General features: G+C 45.8%; 2 long non-coding RNA genes across 3 annotated transcripts; one reads left to right on the plus strand and one right to left on the minus strand.

Moving 5' to 3' along the window:
* Positions 1–531: 531 nt before the first annotated feature.
* Positions 532–3,629, minus strand: LOC144141158 (uncharacterized). 2 transcript variants are annotated; one of them, XR_013316451.1, is made up of 4 exons: positions 3,520–3,629; positions 3,283–3,438; positions 2,440–2,615; positions 532–1,250 (listed from the first exon to the last, which is right to left on the minus strand). It is a non-coding gene; the product is annotated as an uncharacterized LOC144141158 (long non-coding RNA). The 2 variants fall into 2 exon arrangements; XR_013316450.1 differs by lacking the exon at positions 3,520–3,629 and having other exon boundaries at positions 3,283–3,508.
* A 418-nt stretch (positions 3,630–4,047) lies between these two features.
* Positions 4,048–7,007, plus strand: LOC144141964 (uncharacterized). Its single transcript, XR_013316776.1, has 3 exons — positions 4,048–4,674; positions 5,350–5,525; positions 6,735–7,007. It is a non-coding gene; the product is annotated as an uncharacterized LOC144141964 (long non-coding RNA).
* The last annotated feature ends 15,194 nt before the right edge of the window (positions 7,008–22,201 follow it).

Here is a 22,201-nt window from a genome sequence, read left to right on the forward strand (position 1 = left end):
TCGGCTTAAATAAATGTTTTTGCAACAACCGGGTTGGCTGGCCGCAAACTCCATCACTGATATCGTGTGATTTTCACATGTTCCTCAAACCGTTATTTTCTTGTGAATTGCATTATCCTGCTATAGCCTTCTTGTGGGGTTTGTTAGCTTGATGCATGATAAAAGTGGATATTGATGACTGAACTTGGGCAGCGACTCCTACGTAGATTCAATACTGTGAGCTGGGGAGGCACATATTCACAAAACGCTGATGTTGCTCAAGCAGCAAACATCACTGCAACGCACGTACATGAACATCCACGTTTCAATTCGAATCAAGCAAGTAGTTCCCTGTCCGCTAAGTATTTCTGTATTTTATTCTAAATTGCTCGCCATTCTTGTTGCCCTTAGTGCAAAAAAGCTGCCACTAGAGTGTGCAAAGAAAAATACCAGACCAGTAACAAAATGCCTGTACGAAGGCATTTGGTTTTGTTCAAGTACTCCTAAAAGCTCTAATAGCCACGTTTGTCAAATAAAGGCAGCAGACTGAAATCACAGAGCTTACACATACTTTTATTATTTCTGTTGCAAAGCCTTGGCCATAAAAATTAAAAAAACACTGGCAAAACAAGAGATCCAAACCTTTCAAAGACAAACACATTTTGGTTTGCCTATGGACAACAAAACTAGAAAATCCAAAATGTCGTTTGTTTTTGTTTTTAAAAGTTCTTCGGCTGGTGTCCAACACAGTCCAACAAGAAACACCACTCCAGAAAGGACAAGGCCCTGACAACATCCTCCTGCTCGCAATGCGATAAAATTCTCTCTCCCTTCATCCCGACTACACGGGCTCCTGTCGAATTCTCACTCCAAAGCCTGGGCGAGCAAAGTTTTCTCACGCTTAATTTTATACTCAGGAGCTCTAACTCAAGCTCTTTTTGCTGGTTTATCAGCTGGTCCTCTAGCTGTATTTTCTCAGGTGCACCTCCTTATCAGCAGAAGGTGCAGGTTGTGCTCCTCCTGCAGGAGCTCCACCCTCGTGTTATCGTCAGCCCAGAGCTTTCACTCGAGGAGAGCCATATGACCGTTTGGATGCCCTGCGGCCTCCGTAGCGGGCGCTGCTGCATCACTGCCGCTGCAACTGCTGGCTGCGGAAGCTGTAGCTGCCGCCACCAGACTTGGCTCCCAAAGAGACTCTCGTGGTAGACTGTCGTCTTGCGCTGTCACAGCCCATCTTTCCCCTGGAGATGAGTCTGGCTTGGATGAGTCATCTGAAATGAACAAGCAAACTATATCTGTTGAATGTGAAATCTTATGCGATATGTGAGTGCACGGAAGGGTAGGTGGAGGTGATCTTCCTTTCAAGGCAAAGGTGACGCCACTGCCTATTCCACGATACACAAATTGGCTGCCTTATCTTTACACAGCCATTTGAGTATGTACGGGGAATTAAAGGGGCCATGTGAGTTACCACTCCGTTTTTTCAGCACATGGCCTGGGGCAAAACTTAGAGTTAGCTTAGAGCGTGCCATGTGACAGGTAAATGTGATGGCATGCAAGTAAAAAAGGTGCGCACTGTAGCTGCGGAGAACTATGTTTGTGGGGTAGCCGCGGCGTGACGTGTCGCCAGCCTGCTTGTCCAAGTAATTCGCACCAAAAGACAAAAAAATTAAAGTAAAGCAGTGTTTGGGTTTTCAACACTGCGTCCTTGTGTGTGTGCAACGTCTATTAGAGAGCAGTATGCCACACGTGAGGCTGGTGTGCAGGACACGTCACTCCATCGTTACACCGAAGTGCAACTGAGGTGATTACGAGACGCACCGTAGTGGATAGCTAAGAATTTAGACCACCTGGGGGTCCTCAAAGGGGCCATTAAGACAAAATACACCTTTCTTCTATGTTTATGTATTCACTTGTAACTTCTACTGTTTACCCAACACTTGCTACTGCTATAAAAAGCATGTGCACTAAATGTAAATGCAGAGATCTTGTTCTGCAAGCTTTGTACTTTGCATCGGATTTTATCGGCCTCAGCGAATTGCAGCGAGCTGCCAATAATACGTCGTCAGTTCAGTGCGGAAAAGTAGCTACGGTATTGCGAACCCATTATCTGTTTTCCTCATTATTTCATTTATTTGAGTCAAGTCTGTGTTAAAATTTGTGCAGTGTTATTCTAACGAGGCAATCTTTCCAGTCAACCAAACTTTAATTTTGTCTTCACGGCCCCTTTAACATGAGCTGACCTTTCATTTTTCAGCCTCAACCAGAAAACAGGCTGCAGCAGCCTGCACTAAACCTGCATGCTAAAAAATGCGGACGGCCACTGCTTTTTCTTTCTTCTGCGGCAAAATGGATTCACACGTGATTAGGCCCCTGTTTAGAAACCAAAGCTAATTAATTCAACCACGAGCCCTCACTGCACTGCAGCTCAGAGATGTTGGACAGTTTTTTTTTACCGACCTGTGGCATAAACACGGTGTCCCTGGTGCTGTCCACCATTGCCTGCACCAACTGTAGGACCAGTCGACTCTGCACAGGCAGCAGGTGGCGTGTTCCGACCAAGTAATTCTTGTTTTCAGGCCGTATGCCAACCATCTCCATGGTCGGTGACATGGGTCGAGGTAGTGGTCCTCCCCCTAGAAAGCAATGCGTAACACACCGTCAGTAAAAAAAAAAAAAGGCTGGAGTGAATGTGAGCACTGAAATGGCTCTAACAGCAGCATTCCAGTGAAAATAGTCACACGCACACACACATATACCTGTGCTTCTGTGGTCACATTTTGACTTCTCTTTCAAACTATAGTAGACAGTAGTTGAAATGTGAAAATGAAAGCTTCACTTTAAGGCTGATGTGCTATAGCTAAGGCAGGCCTCCACGTACTGCAGTATGCTGGGGTTTTACAGTACTGCCGATAAGCTCTCAGTACCTGGATGTGGACAGATTATTTGTCAGGGTTCAGAAGCTGAATCTGGCTGGCACACATTTCCTTTGTGCACATGATGCGCGGTACACTACAGGTTCGGTTACTAAATTTTGTATATCCTTGTTGAGGGGAGGTTTTTTATTTTGAAAGGTTTGAGATTCAAAATTCGGCTACGTTGAAACGGATTATTATTATATCCAAGAACTAAACAGGGATGACATAACATCCGCGGCCCTTAAGAACCGGCAAAGTTCTTTTAACACACGAAAAAAATCACAGCAGGACGCGTGAAAGAAGCAGCTTTCGAACGTAAGGCAGTAACATCTATCGGTAGCGCAATGCTAGGGTCTTTCAACGAAATTGCGAACGTGTTACTTACCGGCCTTCAATTCCTCTCGCTTTCCGCGGAACCATTCCTCGTTCCACTTCTGCTTCATGTTGTTCCAGCATTGTTCAGTCCTGCCGCGTCGCGTTTTGTGACACCAAAGACGGAGTTAAAATTCCGTAGCAACATCTCGCCACTGGGAAGCTTTCGCTGCAACGGAAGATACGTCGTCCTTGCGCTATAATTTGCTTCGCCGCGTCTTTAAAACCAACACAAGAAGAGTATTTTCACCTTCTGTGAACCTTGGTGCAACTTTTCTGCGCATTTCTTGGATCCTTTTGCTGCGCACGCACAAAAATACGAAGAAACGAACATGAAACAAACGAAACGCTGTCGAGAACGCCGATGCGGCTCGGTTGCGAGCGCCCGGGTTGCCAGATCACATTCACTAATGTCTGAAACACGCGTTATGCTTTGACTGTAGATGATTGGGGATTGCTATTTGCTTAAACAGACCATTGTTAACAATTACTATGGGTGGTTTTTAGTTAAAGGGACTGTTTTATGACCTTGATTTGCATCTTAAACGAAATAATTCCCGGTTACTCTCGATCCCAGCCGCGTCCGTCGCCGCCCCGCTCAAGTCACCCCCTGACTTGATGAAGCAAGCTCGCTCCAACGTCTATGAAACGCGGAGGTCGTCTTAGACCCGTTCAAGCCGCCTGCTGTCTTGGAACGGACTTCATGAAGTACGCTCGCTGCTTAAGTTTAAGATAGGTCTATGAATTCGGGGGTAAGACGACCTTCGCGTTTCATAGACGTTGGAGCGAGCTTGCTTCGTCAAGTCAGGGGGCGACTTGAGCGGGGCGGCGACGGACGCGGCTGGGATCGAGAGTAACCGGGAATTATTTCGTTTAAGATGCAAATCAAGGTCATAAAACAGTCCCTTTAACTAAAAACCACCCATAGTAATTGTTAACAATGGTCTGTTTAAGCAAATAGCAATCCCCAATCATCTACAGTCAAAGCATGACGCGTGTTTCAGACATTAGTGAATGTGATCTGGCAACCCGGGCGCTCGCAACCGAGCTGCATCGGCGTTCTCGACAGCGTTTCGTTGGTTTCATGTTCGTTTCTTCGTATTTTTGTGCGTGCGCAGCAAAAGGATCCAAGAAGTGCGCAGAAAAGTTGCACCAAGGTTCACAGAAGGTGAAAAGACTCTTCTTGTGTTGGTTTTAAAGACGCGGCGAAGCAAATTATAGCGCAAGGACGACGTATCTTCCGTTGCAGCGAAAGCTTCCCAGTGGAGAGATGTTGCTACGGAATTTTAACTCCGTCTTTGGTGTCACAAAACGCGACGCGGCAGGACTGAACAATGCTGGAACAACATGAAGCAGAAGTGGAACGAGGAATGGTTCCGCGGAAAGCGAGAGGAATTGAAGGCCGGTAAGTAACACGTTCGCAATTTCGTTGAAAGACCCTAGCATTGCGCTACCGATAGATGTTACTGCCGTCGCGCCTTACGTTCGAAAGCTGCTTCTTTCACGCGTCCTGCTGTGATTTTTTTCCTGTGTTAAAAGAACTTTGCCGGTTCTTAAGGGCCGCGGATGTTATGTCATCCCTGTTTCGTTCTTGGATATAATAATAATCCGTTTCAACGTAGCGGAATTTTGAATCTCAAGCCTTTCAAAATAAAAAACCTCCCCTCAACAAGGATATACAAAATTTAGTAACCGAACCTGTAGTGTACCGCGCATCATGTACACAAAGGAAATGTGTGCCAGCCAGATTCAGCTTCTGAACCCTGACAAATAATCTGTCCACATCCAGGTACTGAGAGCTTATCGGCAGTACTGTGAAACCCCAGCATACTGCAGTACGTGGAGGCCTGCCCTAGCTATAGCACAGCAGCCTTAAAGTGAAGCTTTCATTTTCACATTTCAACTACTGTCTACTATAGTTTGAAAGAGAAGTCAAAATGTGACCACAGAAGAACAGGTATATGTGTGTGTGCGTGTGACTATTTTCACTGGAATGCTGCTGTTAGAGCCATTGCAGTGCTCACATTCACTCCAGCCTTTTTTTTTTTTTACTGACGGTGTGTTACGCATTGCTTTCTAGGGGGAGGACCACTACCTCGACCCATGTCGCCGACCATGGAGATGGTTGGCATACGGCCTGAAAACAAGAATTACTTGGTCGGAACACGCCACCTGCTGCCTGTGCAGAGTCGACTGGTCCTATAGTTGGTGCAGGCAATGGTGGACAGCACCAGGGACACTGTGTTTATGCCTCAGGTGGGTACAAATTTTCCATCTTTAGGGAAAAAAACTGTCCAACATCTCTGAGCTGCACTGCAGTGAGGGCTCGTGGTTGAATTAATTAGCTTTGGTTTCTAAACAGGGGCCTAATCACATGTGAATTCATTTTGCCGCAGAAGAAAGAAAAAGCAGTAGCCATCCGCATTTTTTAGCATGGAGGTTTAATGCAGGCTGTTGCAGCCTGTTTTCTGGTTGAGGCTGAAAAATGAAAGGTCAGCTCATGTTAAAGGGGCCGTGAAGACAAAATTGAAGTTTGGTTGACTGGAAAGATTGCCTCGTTAGAATAACACTGCACAAATTTTAACACAGACTTGACTCAAATAAATGAAATAATGAGGAAAACAGATAATGGGTTTGCAATACCCTAGCTACTTTTCCGCACTGAACTGACGACGTATTATTGGCAGCTCGCTGCAATTCGCTGAGGCCGACAAAATCTGATGCAAAGTACAAAGCTTGCAGAACAAGATCTCTGCATTTACATTTAGTGCACATGCTTTTTATAGCAGTAGCAAGTGTTGGGTAAACAGTAGAAGTTACAAGTGAATACATAAACATAGAAGAAAGGTGTATTTTGTCTTAATGGCCCCTTTGAGGACCCCCAGGTGGTCTAAATTCTTAGCTATCCACTACGGTGCGTCTCGTAATCACCTCAGTTGCACTTCAGTGTAAAGATGGAGTGACGTGTCCTGCACACCAGCCTCACGTGTGGCATACTGCTCTCTAATAGACGTTGCACACACACAAGGACGCAGTGTTGAAAACCCAAACACTGCTTTACTTTCATTTTTTTGTCTTTTGGTGCGAATTACTTGGACAAGCAGGCTGGCGACACGTCACGCCGCGGCTACCCCACAAACATAGTTCTCCGCAGCTACAGTGCGCACCTTTTTTACTTGCATGCCATCACATTTACCTGTCACATGGCACGCTCTAAGCTAACTCTAAGTTTTGCCCCAGGCCATGTGCTGAAAAAACGGAGTGGTAACTAACATGGCCCCTTTAATTCCCCGTACATACTCAAATGGCTGTGTAAAGAGTAAGGCAGCCAATTTGTGTATCGTGGAATAGGCAGTGGCGTCACCTTTGCCTTGAAAGGAAGATCACCTCCACCTACCCTTCCGTGCACTCACATATCGCATAAGATTTCACATTCAACAGATATAGTTTGCTTGTTCATTTCAGATGACTCATCCAAGCCAGACTCATCTCCAGGGGAAACATGGGCTGTGACAGCGCAAGACGACAGTCTACCACGAGAGTCTCTTTGGGAGCCAAGTCTGGTGGCGGCAGCTACAGCTTCCGCAGCCGGCAGTTGCAGCGGCAGTGATGCAGCAGTGCCCGCTACGGAGGCCGCAGGGCATCCAAACGGTCATATGGCTCTCCTCGAGTGAAAGCTCTGGGCTGACGATAACACGAGGGTGGAGCTCCTGCAGGAGGAGCACAACCTGCACCTTCTGCTGATAAGAGGTGCACCTGAGAAAATACAGCTAGAGGACCAGCTGATAAACCAGCAAAAAGAGCTTGACTTAGAGCTCCTGAGTATAAAATTAAGCGTGAGAAAACTTTGCTCGCCCAGGCTTTGGAGTGAGAATTCGACAGGAGCCCGTGTAGTCGGGATGAAGGGAGAGAGAATTTTATCGTATTGCGAGCAGGAGGATGTTGTCAGGGCCTTGTCCTTTCTGGAGTGGTGTTTCTTGTTGGACTGTGTTGGACACCAGCCGAAGAACTTTTAAAAACAAAAACAAACGACATTTTGGATTTTCTAGAGTTTTGTTGTCCATAGGCAAACCAAAACGTGTTTGTGTTTGAAAGGTTTGGATCTCTTGTTTTGCCAGTGTTTTTTTTAATTTTTATGGCCAAGGCTTTGCAACAGAAATAATAAAAGTATTTGTAAGCTCTGTGATTTCAGTCTGCTGCCTTTATTTGACAAATGTGGCTATTAGAGCTTTTAGGAGTACTTGAACAAAACCAAATGCCTTCGTACAGGCATTTTGTTACTGGTCTGGTATTTTTCTTTGTACACTCTAGTGGCAGCTTTTTTGCACTAAGGGCAACAAGAATGGCGAGCAATTTATAATAAAATACAGAAATACTTAGCGGACAGGGAACTACTTGCTTGATTCGAATTGAAACGTGGATGTTCATGTAGGTGCGTTGCAGTGATGTTTGCTGCTTGAGCAACATCAGCGTTTTGTGAATATGTGCCTCCCCAGCTCACAGTATTCAATCTACGTAGGAGTCGCTGCCCAAGTTCAGTCATCAATATCCACTTTTATCATGCATCAAGCTAACAAACCCCACAAGAAGGCTATAGCAGGATAATGCAATTCACAAGAAAATAACGGTTTGAGGAACATGTGAAAATCACACGATATCAGTGATGGAGTTTCCGGCCAGCCAACCCGGTTGTTGCAAAAACATTTATTTAAGCCGATTAAAATCAAGTAAATGTGGGTGGCCTCTTTAGTTCAGCAAGCCAAGAACAATCACTGCTGTTCTAGCCCGAAGATGAAGCGTTCCCCAGTCTTTACGTGACAGCTATTCAGGCGGCAAAAGAAAAAAAAAGAGTGACACCAAAGCATTCCCCACAATTTCTTTTCGGCTTGCTTAAAAAGTAGCACTTCAGTGCGGTCTCCACATAACTGTGTGTAACATCAGGCTATTCGTTATAATTGTTCAAGAAATTACCACCCGTTTATCTCAGCGAGCACGTCGTAACTGGTAAGTGTGGGTTGGCGTCCCCAGATGACGGAGTGGAGACTATAGCCAGCAACTCGCACTGCCCGTGTCGTCACTGGGACTGGACTAGTGATGTAGTACACGGTCGACAAAAGCCATTTTCAATAAACATGACTGTGTAATTGTATTGGGCCCTAGGTTCCAGTGGATTGTGCTGCCTGAATGCTAGCATGCAGTTAACACGCCAACTACGCTGTTTGGTTACCTCACAAATGACCTTACTGATTACACTGTAGAGTAAAAAAAAATTGGAGCTGCAATAACTCTTTGTGCATGTGAGACCACTTTTGGGGCCAGAAGAACTGGGTGTAACTGAAGGCCAGTCCTTTAATGCAAAACAAAGATGTATGCTGTATACATGGTCCCTCTCAAGGAGAAACTTGCGCACTATAACCTGCACAACATTCCCTTTTCGCTGGATTTACTGTGTAGACCAAAAACACTTAACAATAACACAATGTTGCAACAAAGAGAAAAAACAACATCAGGAAATGTTCAAACTAACCACGTGAAGCCACTTTCGGGAGGGATGCGACAAGGTATACTCGGTGACAAGTTCAAGGGATACCGAAGCGCAAAAGCAAGTTGGCTGATATCAGTCATCAGAGGGCCGTGAATGGCAATAATACTATTTGCAGCACTACCTCGACGCGACCGGGAAGTGCACCAGCCGCTCAAACAGTGGCTTTTTTCCGATCAGCTCCGTCACCCTCTTTACGGTGTGGCACACAGTAGGTTTCACCAGTCTCCCGTAGCTGCTTGAAAGGAGCCGGCGCCGTAAAAACTGGCGAAAACGGAGGGTCAGCATCAGCTGCTGCAGTGTAGGCAGTGGCAGTCCCCGGCGATCATCGTACACCGGCTTTGGTGGCCGCTCAACGATTGCAGCGGTATTTTCGGCTTTTCGTCGTATACGCGTCACCAAACACAACATCAGTGGCACGACACACTGCCCCGAAGCCGGCGATCCATCGCGCAACGTCGCGCCGCTGCCGCTACCGGTGCCGAGCCGCCATGTTGGAATAACGAAGCGACGAAGTTGCCTTCAAGTTCGGCTTTTCGTCGTATACGCGTCACCAAACACAACATCAGTGGCACGACAGACTGCCTCGAAGCCGGCGATCCATCGCGTAACGTCGCGCCGCTACCGCTGCCGAGGCGCCATGTTGGAATAACGAAGCGACGAAGTTGACTTCAAGCGCTTCAAGCCTTCAAGGTAGCTACGAAGCAGACTTGAATTTCGGCCGACCAAGATCAGTCGAAGTACGGTTGAAGTGCGATCGAAGAGCGGGTTGGGTCTATGAATTGAGGGAAGCCGACTTAGACGGCGGCAAGTTAAGCTCGGTTTAAGTTGAGAAGAAGATACATCTATGAATTCGGGGGTGAGGGTCGGACTCTTTGCGACACGCGACGATGTTTTCTTGTTTTATTTTTATTTGGCGGGGGGAAGGTAAATATACGCTGCTGTTAGGTTGTATGGGGGTTGTTTTGCACGGCGGTTTTCCACTTGCTCATTCATCAACAACACCCTCGACGTATGCACGGCGGCAATGTTGGCTTCTCTGTCGACGCCAGAACATGCTGCTCAGAAATATTATACATATAAAAAAAAAGATCGAAACACGCGACACCATCAACTAAAGCCTTTCTGCGTTTGTTTGGCCTGCTTGCACTATGTAGTTTCTCTCTTGGTCGGAAGGCAGAATACTAACCCATTAGCGGGAACACCGAACAGATTTTTTTTTTCCATTTTCAAATGCGATTATAACTACTTATAAGCTCCCGTTTCGAGCCAGTGCTCACCCTTGTTGCGTTCTTCCTTAGCTCGTGCGTGGTAGCTCATACCAGAAGCTGCGTACAGCATTGTGGAGGCTACATCGTTGTGAACAGTCCGCCTAATGCACCGTGAAGGGGGCTTAGGGCCAGGTGGAACGATTCCGAGTCACCAGATCCAACGCGTCAGTAGATCCAACGAGTCATTACATCCATTCGTGGATCTACTGACTCGGTGGATCTATTGACGCGTTGGATCTAGTGACTCGGTTGGATCTACTGACCCGTTGGATCTAATGACGCGTTGGATCTAATGACTCGGGTGGATGTACCGACCCTTTGGATCTTACGACTCGTTGGATCTAGTGACTCGGTGGGGTGGGAGGGAGAGGAGGGTAGTTAGGGGAGAAACCTTCCCCCGCCGCCTACCATTCCGGCTTTACAAAATGAACAAAAGGGCGCCCCTCTGCTTACTGCTTAGGGCGCGGCTATGCTTTCTAGGGTGCCTCGATGCGCGCCCGGGCGCGCATCGAGGCACCCTAATGCTTTCTAGCGCTGCACACCTTTATTTCCGCTTTGTCGACAGCTCGTGGTGAGCTCGTGCTGCACGCAAAGAAGGCTTTCAAAGGAAACGGGCAAAGACGTTTGAGATTGACCACGATGATATTATGTGCACAGGTTCTCCGAAAACCTTACTTTGGAGATGGGGGGTGGGGGGGGTGCCTTACTGCTAATTTTAGTTCGCCGTGGCGGTTGCTAGGAAGACGGGACAGAAAAAAGGTTTATTTTTTTGGTTTTTGTCGGTTCTGTGCCCAATAGAAGTAAATGAAACATCGTAAAAAAGCAACGCAAGGAGGGAAACACAGACCCGGAGCTGTGCCTCGTCTTTTTCTGGGGTTGCTTTTTTCATTGCATCATTGCTTTTATTATGATGTTTAACACGCCGACGCCACACACGTGATGAGGCGCGCCGTAGTGGAGGGCTCTGGATTAGTTTTGACCACCTAGGGATCTTTATAGCGTGCGCCGAAATCTCGAACATAAGGGCGTTTTCGCTTTCCGCCTCCATCAGAAAACCGGCCGCTGCGGTCGGGGATCGAACGTGTCCATTTCTTTGCTAAATTATTTATTTACTTATTTTATACTGCAAACCTCACTTCAGGGTATACAGGTAGGAGTATAAAACGAGAAACCAATATACTATAAGACGAAGAACATTAGGATTCGTGCTGCCGGTAATACAATCCTAGCGAATGCTCAAACTCTAACAATCAAACTAGGAACACCGTACTCCGATAGCCTATTCCGCACTTAAGAAAAAAAGATCTTTAAACCCGTCTAGACGAGCCAGATAAGGCCTTATCGGTTCGTTATAACTTAACGGAGCACCTCGTTTGGTGGCCGGTTGTTCATACGCGTCTTCGTTTATTTTATTTTTATACCCTAATATATAATTTCAAACTTTTTTCAGTCTCTTCTTGTGTCAGTTGACTTGCAGCAGTTCCAGGTCATATGATTTTAAGATATTTTTGACAGATACTATCCCGACGTATAGTCGCACTGGTATTGTTTATTTTTTTTTACTAATCTTTTGCTCAGTCAATGCTGATGAGGACTCCGCATGGAAGAGGCATATATTATTTGACAATACTGCAGGCCATAAATTTGGCCCAACCAGGAGAGGGTACAACGCTAAATGCACGACACTATTCACATCAAGGTTACACATTGACCAGAATGAATAAATGTTTGTCCAGAAAATTTAAAAAGGCAAATGTTTTTCTACCTCGGTGATGAAATTAGAAAAAAGAAATAATTGTGCAGGGAGTGAATTCCAATCTTCAATTGTTTGAGGGAAGAAATTGTACTTGTAGCTATTAATTTTTGCCAAGATGGGAGCGAATGAATGTTGGTGATTGTGACGAGTCCTCCTTGTTTTTAGAGGTTCTACATAATCGGGTAGGTTTAGTTTAATTTTTTCCCGAGAAACAGTTGTGTAAGAATGCAATGCGACTAATCTTTCGACGAGTTTCCAAGGTCTGAAATTGATTATCATGCATTAACTCGGTAGGAGAGTCCTCCCTTTTGTACTTCCCAAATATAAATCGCACGGCCTTGCGGTTGACTCTTTCTAGTTGAATCTTATCTTTTTTCGTATGCGGGTCCCATATTACCGCTGCATATTTTAATTTACTTCGTACAAAGTGTTATAAGCTAAAATCTTAACTGTCCGGGGCGCTTCTGGGTTTTCTTATGAGAAAATAAAGCTTACGCATTGCGGACGCACAGGTTTTCGAGATATGGGCTGACCATTTTAAATCGCTTGTGAAGGTGTCGCCAAAGTATTTGTGTTCTTTGACCTCAGAAATAATACAATCTTGAATTTTATAAAAATATGAGCTCGGTAACTTTTTCCTGGTTATGCGCATCAGTACAGTTTTCCCCTGTTCAGTTCCATGCCCCATTTCTCACACCACCTGTCAATAACAGAAACAGCACCTTGTAGTGAACTATGATCATCTGGAGATAAAACCTGTTTAAAAACAACACAATCATCCACGAACAACCGCATGAAACGTCAGCCGGAATACCAGAATTCACGTAAATTAAAAATAACAGCGGTCCGAGTACGCTTCCTTGCGGAACTCCAGAAGAAACACCACATACATTTGAAATACGATTACTAACATCAACGTACTGTTTTCTATTAATAAGATAAACTTGTACCCATTGTACCTATCGCATACTTTAAAAAAGGGCATACAAGTTTCTCGCATGCAAGTAAGTTAATATTTTCGGGCATGTTGTCGTTTTTTTAGGAAAGTAGAACAGCTTTTAATAGGCCTCCGCCTCCACCGCATCCTCAATCTGAGTGTGCCGCCCAAAATCGTATTTAACGCCATGTGCTTTATTAATGCTGTGTTGAGTCAAGGCGTGGCGGGAATGGAACAAGGTAAGAAGCGAATTTATTTGCGCGGCACCCACGGCAGGCGTTCGATGTTTGGCTGCACGAGGGGCGAGCCTCGATTTCTTTAGTTTCATTTCGCTGGGCATATTTTTTTTTCGCCCCCTACTACACGCTTTGTTTGCATTTATCCGAACCATACCGTATTGGCTCGAGCTTGCACAATCGCACCTAAAAAAGGCCAGAACATCTGCCGTTGTGGTTTAGCGGTTACATCTTAGCTTTTTGCTACATAAAGCAGTGGGTCGAGTGCGGCTCGTTGCCATCCTTTATTTTTCTTTTGCGTTTTCATACACAGCTTAGGTTAGTTTTCGTTGTTCTTTTTTTTTTCTCTCGTAGTGAGGTTGTGTTCGATTCGTTAACCTTACGTTACCATAATGGAAGGCGAAGTAGTGCCAGACTACAGTGCCTAGTATATTCTAGGCACTACAGCCGCACGGACCATTTTTCATCAAAATACCGCCGGTGGGCGTCGCTTTAGTGAAGGGCTTATAATACCGCGGGGCGGCATATAGCCACAGCCTAATATAAACGCACTCGACTTCATTGAAACGATTTCTCGTGTAATTATTAATTGAGAATAGTTCCTCGATCACGTTTTATTCTCTTTACGTTTTTTTTTTTAATATCTCCGATTGGTTTGTAAAAAAAACATTTATTGGCGCCACAGTAAAGTCTGCATTCAGGCTTCAGACGTGGCCTACGTCGTCTTCTTGACCCCAACCGCGGCCGAAGCCCCGCTAGCCGCTCCCGGCCCGCCGGGCTCCTGATCGATTCCTCTGAAGCGGGGGTCCCAAACACGCGGTGCGCGGACGTTTTGATTCGAATCTATTTAATCAAACATATTCATTACAGATGTCCTTGTTCGCAATTATGCGTTAATTTTTGCCCAGCGGATGGTTATGCGGCATCGGCAAAAACATGTTTATTCGTTGAATCTTTTCTGGAATATTTGAACCTTCCGGAAGCTTCGCTTTAAAAACGCGCAAAGCCAAAACAAACTACTTCAGTAGCGATGCGCACAGTTTGTACCAAAATACGGAAACTTCGCATAAAAACTGAGCATCAGTCCTGCTCAGCTGATTGGACAGTGGAGCTGTTAGACACCAATGAAAATGATGTTACGAAATGAAATACAAAAGCGCTTTGAATTGCAATTTAACAATATAGTTGACTGCTATTGATACGAACTCCATGGGGACCGTAAAAAGCTTGGAACCAACACAGCTTTGAAATAAACTGAATACCGCTGTGGTAGCTCTGTGGTTAAGGCGTTGTGCTGTTGTCCAAGGACGAGGGTTCGATTCCCGGCCGCGACGGCCGCTTTTCGGATGGAGGCGTAAAGCGAAAACACCCGTGTGTTCGAGATTTCGGCGCACATTAAAAATTTCCAGGTGGTTCAACTTAATCCGTAGCGAATTCACCTCCGCATACCGTAGCGAATTCACCTCCGCAACCCACGACACCCCCCTCCCTATCTGAGGAAGTCCCTCTGAATGGGAGCCTGGTCGCGGCTCTTTGTAGTTGTTTGCTGATGGCGTTTTGAAAGTGTTTGAGAGGAGAAGGATGACTTTATTTCAGAAAGGAGGCCAAGCGGCCCTGTTGTGGGATCTGGGAATAAGGGCAGGGGAAGATGGTTCGAATAAAGCGTTGTTGTGGCACTTCGATTGTTCACTTCAGCACAATATGGCTGTGGTACCATAGCTATGAGAATAGCTATGGCATATAGCGAATTGTTTGGGCCGCTCGGCGTTCTTCCTTCCACTTTCTACAGGGTTGCCTTTTATTCAAAAAAAAACACTGCATAGGAAGACTGCTAAGTCATAGCTTCACTCTCCAGGTAGAAATCAAAGCCTAAATTTAGGAAAGTATTGTTGTATTTTATGTTGATACCGTTGTTCAGAGTTTATTTTACCGAGCATATATACACTTGCGGAGAAGCTAATTTCCAATTTCCATTTTGTTTTGAATGAATCGTTTTATTGAACAAGACAACTGATAGTACCTCCCAAACAGCTTGTTGACATTGCCACATCGATGTGGGTGGGGGGGGGAGGCTTTTCTATTTTAGATGCGAAGAATCTCTTGCTCGGGTCTATGTCCCGCGGCGTCGGCGTCCGCACTCTACTATAAAAAAAATACTTAGGCCATGCCCGGTTTCGAACCCACGACTCTCTGGCCGCAACGGGAGGTACGCGGCGCTCTACGGCGCTCCACGGCCGCAGAGCGCTCTACGGCGCTCTGCGGCCGTGGCGGCTCAGTGGACGGGGCCGGGCTTTCCCGTTTCACCTTGTAGTGAGTAAGATCTAATTAGTCGTGGTGCAAGGGACGCGTGTGGGACTGGACGGGCATACCCTAGCATAGGTTCAAATCGTGCACCTAACCTTAGTTTTCGTCACATTTATTTTCTTTGCGCAAACGTTTTTACCACCACCAGTGGCGTAGCCAGGGGGGGGGGGGAAGGTTTGGGGGGTTCAATCCCCCAGAAATTTTTATTGCTGGATGTTTTCTTGTCTTTCAAATTTGTTAAAATGTAATGTTGAATGTTGTCCTGTAAAAACTACCAATTATATATACATACATATATATATATATATATATATATATATATATATATATATATATATATATATATATATATATATATATATATACACGCATTAGGGTTGGGGCGCAACCCCCCCCCCCCCGAAATAAATTTCTGGCTACGCCACTGACCACCACCATCGGCTATTTATGGTGCCATCACCCAGTCACCAAATGTTCCAGAGATTGCATTCGATCTGACAGGAATGAGGTAATCAGTAATTATATTGCATGTGCTTGGTTGAATGAAAATTTTCCGTCCAGCAACGGGGTCATTACAGCGCCAAGATCATCGCATAATTTTGCTCTGCCAACAAAGTGAGATGCCACCTTTCCCAGCAAACTGAGGTCACACGTGAGGTCGAACTGCAACAGTACAGGCACTGACACAGCTGTTTATTGGAGACAAAACTTCCAACGCCGCTGCCTCCATACAAACTTTGCTGCGCTTGGAATGTGAATAAAAAAAAGAAAGCTGGCATACTCGGATGCAGGAGGCAGAGATTCGCCAAAGCTGCTGCGAAGGAACTTTTACTTACCCTTGAAATACTCTCGGCTATGTAATGTTACAATAAGTTCATAAGAAAGATGTGCTTGCCAATCAACGCGCAATGGTACACAAATTTCTTCACTTGCTTGAAATGGACAAGGTTACTGAACATGCTAACTACATGAAGGTTTTGCACGAAATAGGAACCAGTTTCGTTGACAATGGCTTTCGGCTGGTAAATGTTCCTCTCGCGGTTGCATGTTGTTTCCTGGCATACCGAACTCAGCTGCTTTTCCTGAAAACTTTGCAAAACAAAAATCAACAAGCAAGGGTAACAACAAAGGCCTTTATTTGCACTAAGCAAAAGTCATGAGCCCTACAGAGGCACACAAACTGGCAAAAGACCTTTGTATCTTACAGCAAGCTGAAAAGACAAAAATATAACATAATGGTTATTAAATACAGGGATGGGACAACAGGGTGAGAAAGCCGTGATGATGGAATCAGCCGTGATGGTTGCAGTGTTGGTGTTCATCAGAGGCACTGCTTTGTGCATATTTTCAGCACGTTTTCTGTAAAACACAATGTCTCTTTACTACATGTGCACCAGCAAAATGCATCGCAAGAAAAAACAAAATGTCAGGAAACATATAAATGTGCAAATGTACATAAAACCCCAGACGCAACCCCATAATTGGGCGGAAAACCTGTATCGCCTAGTTCCCAGATAAAGAAAGGAGGAGCTTATGGATAAGGTGAACAAAAGAGCACTACAAAAAAGGCATTGTCTAGCGTTCCGTCCAGACGGAACGATAAGGAATGCTAATGTTGCGGAACGGCAGCTGTCACTAAAGTTCTGTTCAGGAGGAACGCAACTCTCCGTGAGAGCAATCTGTTGATTTTTATCCAACCGAACACACCGCTTCCTCACACCGCCAGGGTCGTTGTTAATTAGTAATCACTATTTAGTAATTATAAATGGTCGGACTACCTCTAGCTAAGTACGGAAGGAACTCCAAGCTGCTACCCCAAGCCTGCTTGGCAACATGAACAGAAAACAGTCTTTCTTGATATTTATGCAAAGGCAAAACCGCTTGTTTTTTTTAAGTTTGAAAGTTAAAGTTGATTCATCAAAAGTAAATGGTTACAAAAAAATTTACAGACTAGCTTTGTGCAGCCATAGTCACTTATAATAATTACAGATTATCGGACGTAACCCTAGCGTTGGCTGCGTCGGCCTTGGCTTCAGGGAGTCGTAGCGGTTCAGCCGGTTGGGTAAAACCAAAATCGACTGCTCTAGCCAACTGAGTTGTAAGGCGGGCGTGAAGTATAGTTATTACAAAAGTTCTAAATGCGTCAAAAAAAAAAAAACAGAGCTCGGCAAGATTTCAACACCCAACTACAACGTCCGTAAGCAGAGGCGTAAGTACGACTATTTCACAACGCGTAGCTTTTACGGGTACGGCGGGAGCGAGTACGGCTATTTCACGACGCCTAGATGTTACGGCTACGGCAGCGACGACGGAGAGTTTTCAGGGCACGCCGGGGCGCGCGCCGGCGAGCGAGCCAGGTTAGTTCACGACGGGTAGGGGGGGGGGGGGGATTTCACGACGCCAGCGAGACGCCAGCCATATATGGCTACCTTCTACATTTTTACGGCCAGGCATTGGTGGCCGGGCCACATGCAATGGGAAGGGGCCGCGAATAAAAGTGCAAGCGGTGGCAGCAAGCGGTGGCTAGGCTCCGAATAACAAACCACCCAGAGCTTTTAGCATTGAAAGGTAAAACTAGTAGCCCCACGCCGGTCAAAATCGTGGTGAGAACTAAGCGCGCTGTTTCACATCCCCAACACATGAAAACCCTTATGCGGACCCTCATATTCCGCCAGAACACAACAAAGGCTGAACAGAAATAACACTCGCAGCGCGTTAGCGCGAGATTGCGTGCAATGAACACAAAAAGAAAATCCTTACTTGCATGAGGAAGCTGCGGCCGCTCTCGCTTGCGCTCGGCGACTTTGTGATGCATTTTTACGCCTTATCAAACGTTTTCGCGTTTTACGGGTGTTACCCATCGCAGATCACAAAACGTCGCACCGCTGTACTCCACCGGACAACGGCGGTGCAGAATGCCCAGAGATACCGAGCAAATTTGCTACCACCGAAGTTCGCACAGACCGCACGGCGTGGCGACAAAAACTGAACGAGTATCGGCAGTATCGGGTATCGGCACCACGGGGCGGCCTCTTTAGCATCTACCGTGGTCCCGCGTAATTCGCAACAACAGCGCCAAATGCTCCCCTAGTAGTACGTGGCGTCTGAAAAACGTTGCACTTATCGTCATGGCAACGAGTGGCGAGGGGAGGAAGGAGGTTGGTGACGTCGCGGACGCTGCTGACGTCATTTTTCCCGCGGCAGACAGGCCGGGCTGCCGCGCGCCGGCCCCTGAAACCGACGCTGGCCCAACTTTCGCGCCTGCCGCCGGTCGCTGCCTCATGGGCCGCTCGGCAATGGCACTAGGCGCGAAAGTTGGACGAGCGGCGGCGATGTCTTCAAATGGCCGCTGCCCATCGTTTGTTATCTGTGAAGTAACGTGTTTAATAATTCAACGAAGAAAACATGTAGGTGATAGTATGTGGTGTCGAATTGTTGTCTTTGTGGCGGTATTAATTGGAGTGTTACACAAACATTCTTTTTGCTTCGCGTTTATTAAAAATTCATATGAGGACGTCTTTGATTCGAAGTCATTAAAACAATCATATATTTCACATACATTTTTTGTACACACTATAAGACTAAGCAAAAATATGACATATGCAAATTTAGTCATACAATATTGTACAATAGGAAAAAAACATGCTACATACACATTTACAATAACATGGTTAGGCGGGCTAGTTGGTATTCTGAATTCATGGCTGTAACTTTTGCGCAACTTTAGACGGAGACAGATACAGGTCCTTTTTGTATCTGCCTCCGTCTAAAGTTGCGCAAAAGTAACATCCATGAATACACATTTGGGTACACAATATTTGATGACGAAAGAACTCCGAAAGTTCTAGTCCGTTTACACAGATTTTTTTTTCGCGCACACCTCGGCGGGAGAAAAAAAGAACTTAAAAGTTCCACTCAGTACGTGTATACTTATTTCTTGGGCTCACCTCGAGACAGGAATGTTCCTTAGACATTAAAAAAATTCGTTTCAGTTCAGAGACACAATAGTTCGGAACCTATATGTTAAACGAAAGCACGCGCACGTATGCTTCAAGCCCTGCCTTTCGGGTGAGTTAACGCATGCTCTGAAAGAAATCGTTGAACAGCCCATTAACCAGCATACACTTCGGAGAAATCATGTTCACACCAACAAAATGCAGCCATAAAAAACTGTTTCAACACAATGACCGCACTGTAGACACTCATTGCTGGATTGTAGCTATGCACAAAAACAATGCGCAACCATGTGCACGTCGTAGAACACAGAACATAAATCGAACGCACCAGGGCCGTACCCAGAGGGGGGGTTTGGGGGTTCGAACCCCTCCGGAAATCTTTTCCAGGCAGCACGTAAGCAATACTTACTGTTGCTTTCAGCAAAACTACCCCTTCCCAAAATCCATAACTCCCCCCCGCCCCCCCCCCGAAAAATTTTCTGGGTACGGCCCTGGAACGCACCCATCTTTTCTTTTAATGGCGCGTGAATGAACAGTCTGCTTACCGCGGATGGGAGGGAAGGCGGGGGGAGGAGACACCCAGAAATAAAAGCTTTCCTAAATTGTAAGCCACAGATATCGGCCAGGTTGTTACAAGCTACCCTCTAGCTCGGGCAGCGCCTCTTATCTCATCCTGTCCGATACGGCATGACCATTCTAACTTCAGAACTATGGAACACCAAACCCACTCGCGATAAGATGACAAGGCGCGGGCGCGCAATTTAGATTGAACAGCAAAGCCGGCAATGCTACTTGGTTTTAGTTATTTATTTTTTAATGAGCGAAACGCTTGCAATGGCGGCTGCAGACAACGCATGTATTTCGGTTCGGCCTTCCACTGCTTTATGTGAAAATCAACTTGCATTAAACACCGCGGTGTTACGTCAGGTTTTTCGGAGCACTGAAGCAACGCTTGGCAGTATAGTTTCGCCGCAAATATACGTTTTGGAGCAAGACGGCGGAGGAAAAAAATGCTTAGGGCGCAGCACCTCCATGCCACCAATCGCTGTGGTAGTAGGTACGCCGTGAAAGGCAAGAAGCGCGTACAGTTGAGCTTGCCTTCTTTGTGAGCAGGTGCGTCGTGATGACATTAGATGGATTGAGGAGAGTCACCGGAGGAAACGTCCAATGAAGTCGCAAACCATCCTCGACTTGGGGCCCAATCCTAGACTCATACCTGCTGCACGAAACAACAAAAAATACCTTGATAAGTATACTGAATCGACATTCCAGAAGTTACTAAGGCAATCAAAAGACGGCAATGCCACCACAAATTGATCTGGCGAGCAAGAGTGTGCGTGCCAAAGACGCGTTTACTTCTACGAAAACTTTGCGTACTTGCACAGCTGGGATATATTTGCACATTAGTTTCCACTCCAAGACGAGTGACATGTCTCATTAAGTTCACGTTACATGCGCGAATTAATTTGAAAACAGAAGAGTGCAATCGGTCGGCTTTTAAGGAATTCACTATAACTTGTACAAAGCTAATTTTCTTACCTGTCGTCTTTGGAGAAGGCGAGAAACTTGGCCGAACTTTACCGCCCTGTGTTGCTGCACCACAGAGCTGCGCAGGAGTGGTAACGCTCCTTCCTCCGCTACCCCATATTTAGAATACATTCGAATGTATTTTATAATGCAGCGAAACTTTCAGCCCGTGGAGGCGTTTAGGCAACCCGCGCAACCCTTCGCACGCCGGCTCGCTCACGCACGCACCAAACTGGCCCGCCGTGCGCGCCGAGAGAACGAAAAAAAAAATATATTGACGCCGGTGAGCTGTTGCGCATGCGTGGCGAGGCAAGGAAGCATTGACGGTGTGGAAAGAATGAAACGCCGAGGGAAAGGGAAGGGCCACGCTGCAGCACCGTGCCGCTAGGATCGCCACAATTTCGGAAACCGAAACTAGCCAAAGTCGCCGACTAGTGTCGGCACCCCGACAAAGAAGAGGCGAAAAGTCTGGGGAGCCTGAATGTACCGCCTTGAGGCTCCCTCGAATAGTGCGTTTGGCCGCGCCATCGGTAGCAGAAAGCTGAAACGTAACAAAGTAGCTTTACAGCTTCGACACTGGATGGCGCCACATAAAACTGCAACGTTGTTATGGCTGTAAAATTGTCGCTACAGGAATAAAAAAGGGTTAATTGTACATTTACTTGGTAATGTTATAAAGATATGACATCGGCGTATATTCCATGTAACGCACTTTTTGGAGTTCCGTGTGTGTACGTAAATAGGCGCGTTTGAGCGCTTCGGCCGGCGTGATGAAAATCAGCCAATTTCAGTAACAGTTTATACGTGTTCTATTTATCACAGCGCAAACATTGAACGTAACTAAGTAAAGGAGGTCTTCAAGTTTGATGTGTGAAAATATTGAAACTTCGTCTTCAGCAGCAACGCAGAAAAGTTACACCAGAAAACCCATGTGTACGTGTAAACTGCCATATGTAGACCAAAATAACTTTAAAACCGCTGAACGAAATTCAGCGAAATTTCGGCAGTATACAAATACATATGCTGGCAACGCGCACACGAAAACACATTGCTCTGCATTTATCCATGTAAAAGTTTAGCGCGAGTGAAGTTGCGCTATTTTAGCTATTTTCAAACGGCCGTATAACAAAATCTATTCGCTGAAACGGAACTTCCAAACGTAACTAACTGCATAGACATCTATTCTATGCACATACCAAACTACATGTAATTACGTCGCATAGTTTTCTCAAATTCTTACACCGCCCGAAGCAAAAAAAGCAAAAATACAATTTTTCTCTCTTGCAAATTGGCTTCTCCTTCTAAAGCCAAATTAGCTGGAATAGACCGGTAAGCGAGTTCGGAATCCAGAAGACTTCTGCTTTCTAATGATACATTAGCCATGAATGTGGTGCCAACTGGGG

The sequence above is a fragment of the Haemaphysalis longicornis genome, unplaced genomic scaffold (genome assembly GCF_048455015.1).
Source record: "Haemaphysalis longicornis isolate Haplotype H1 unplaced genomic scaffold, Haemaphysalis longicornis Haplotype H1 scaffold_6, whole genome shotgun sequence".
Lineage (NCBI taxonomy): Eukaryota > Metazoa > Arthropoda > Arachnida > Ixodida > Ixodidae > Haemaphysalis > Haemaphysalis longicornis.